The sequence below is a fragment of the Rhinolophus hipposideros genome (genome assembly GCF_964194185.1).
Source record: "Rhinolophus hipposideros genome assembly, chromosome: 10".
NCBI lineage: Eukaryota > Metazoa > Chordata > Mammalia > Chiroptera > Rhinolophidae > Rhinolophus > Rhinolophus hipposideros.
The window spans coordinates 61,518,532-61,521,115 of NC_138056.1; the positions used below are offsets into that span (position 1 = coordinate 61,518,532).

A 2,584-nucleotide genomic window follows, 5' to 3' on the forward strand; every position below is an offset into this window, starting at 1 on the left:
AATTTCAACTCCCAAAATATTCCAGCAAAAAATGGAGAGAAGGGTGGGCTGGGTCTCCTTCAATGGGCATCTGCTGCCAAGGAGGACAGGTGACTTGCACCCCCTCCCTCCCCGAGGCCGCCCCACCCTGCTCAGCCCAGGGTAGGAAAAGACAGTGGAGGCGGTGGGGGAGCTAGGAGGAGGGCCCAGGGAGTGGTGCTTTGGGGTAAGAGGCTGAGGGTCAGGGTAGACTTGCCCAAGCACAGGCACCTTTGCTCAGTGACGGAGCGGGAGCCTCGGAGCCTCAAAGCTTGGCCAGGGCTGAAGGAACTACACAGTGTGGGTGAGGGGGGTAGGTGGGACGGCTGCAGCCAACGAGCTGGGGAAGGGCAGGGCGGGGACTAGCTCTGGCCCTCTAACTGATGATCTGCCGATGTCGTCCGTAGCCCGTCATGCCAGCCTGTGAGGCCCCTCTGTTGCTGCCCATCTGTAGACCAATGTCATGCTTTCCTTCCTGCAGTTGGCTCTCTGTGAATTCCCTCTTATGCTCCTGGGCTTTCTTCATAAACCAGTTGGGATCTCCACGGTAGTGCCCATCATTCTTGGTCACTGCCAAGCTGCCCAGAGCCATCAGTGTCCACTGCACTGCTGCCATGTCTTTGCCTTCAAAGAGGTCAACTGTCTGGAACATATCAGTCTTAGTGACCCCATAGTCCTCAGCTGCCTTCAGGAACTGAGCCACCTGCTCCATCTGCTTGAAGACCATGGAGGGGAGGTTCTCAGGCACCTTCACTGGCATGGAGCCATCAGGATACAGGCTGTTCACCAGCTTGCTCAGAATCAGGCCGTTCTTCAGCCAGACCTGGAAGCCCAGGTGCCCACGGTCCAGGCGCCCCACATCAGGGCCACACTGCACTACAATCCACTCCACCAGCTGTTCCTCCAGCCCATTATCGTACTTCTTCTCAATTTTGGATTGCACTTCTCGGCTCATGCCTTAGGAAGATCCCTTGTTGGCCATGTTTAGGGAGAGAGGGGCTCCTCAGGACTCACAGGAAGGAGTCAGCTCTATCTGGACTTGGACAGACCTGTTGTACATTTTTAAAGTGGGCATATTTCTGAGTTTGACAATGTGTGTGGGGCATGTGGCATGTAATCTTTACCTTTTTCTCCCCCTTTGTTCCCTTGCCAATAAATCATCACAGTTGTCTGTTGCTGTTTTCTAATGTGTGTATATCACGGTTCAGTGAAAATGGACTTCAGAAACAACAACCAATTTTGTTCTTTCAGTCAAACTGCCTATGTTAAATTCTGTTTTTCACCCAATTCCACAGCTGCAATGCTGTACCAGGTGTGTGTGTGTGTAGGGGGAGGGTATGCTGCTTTACAAGAGAGGTTCCTCTCACTTCACCAGTGCCTCTCAGGAAAATCCTTTGGACACAAGATGGCTTCAGTTAACAGAAGTATACTCTTAATTTGAAAAGTTCTCCAGCAATTCAATAAAATTAAATATTTGTATTCTCTAGAATCTGAGCGATATTGATGAACTTGCAAGTGAACTTGCAAGCAAGATGATCAGAATTTATCTAGAAATAGTCATGTACGAAACAAATGAGGGCTACTTGTGTTTTGTTTAAGTGGATTGCAGTGGAGGTGAGGAATTGTCCTGTGGAAACTGCTTTTGAATTTGGCTTGTATGTTTAGAGTCTCAAATATTAAGGTAGTCCCAGGGAAGTCACTTGCCTTATGGAAATTATTCAAATTTCCAATTGTCCTAATAATGCCATTTATTGCAAAAGAAAAAAAATCTTTTAGAAGAGTTGCATCCAAAATACTGCATTGCATATCTCTTTACTCATTTTTAGTCTAAAATGTTCTTCAGCCTTTCCTTGTCTTTTATAATTTTAACCTATGTTTCTGAAAAAAAATTGTATTTTAGTATAGTTTTGGATTTACATAAGTTACAAAGCTAGGATAGAGTTTTCTTATTATCATGTATCCAGTTTTCCTTGTTAAGATCTTACATATTATATTTGTCACAGCTAGTGAATCAATATTGATTGATAAATTATTATTAACTAGAAATACATACTTTATTAATGTTCCTTTCCCATCCCAGGATACCTTCCAAAATAAAACATTACATTTACTCATCATATCTCCTTATACTCTTCTGAACTATAAGTTTCTCAAACTCACCTTATTTTTAATGATCCATCATCCTGATAATTTCGAAGAAAATGGTCAAGTATTTTGCCAAGTCCTTCAATTTGAGTTTATGGGATACTTTTGTCTGATTATACTGGGGTTATGGGTTTTTTTAGAGGAGGAATACAGAGGTAAATTACCATTATTACCTAATATCAAGGGTACATATTACCAACATGAATTATCACTGTTTATGTTAAGTTTGATCAACTGGCTGAAATCGTGTTTGCCAGGTCTCTAAACTATAAAAGTGTAAAACTGTAAAGCACCACAAACCCCTCCATCCCCTACCCACACACACACACACACACACACATACAGGCACTCTCCATATGATACTCTTTGGAAAGAAGTCACCATGCACAGTCTTAAGGAGTAGTCAGTTATATTCGTCCTC

The 2,584-nt window shown here is 44.0% G+C and overlaps 1 pseudogene across 1 annotated transcript; it reads right to left on the reverse strand.

Moving 5' to 3' along the window:
• Window positions 1-394: 394 nt before the first annotated feature.
• Window positions 395-1,000, reverse strand: LOC308503493 (transgelin-like; annotated as a pseudogene). Its single transcript has one exon. The product of its transcript is annotated as a transgelin-like (transcript).
• Between the last annotated feature and the right edge of the window lie 1,584 nt (window positions 1,001-2,584).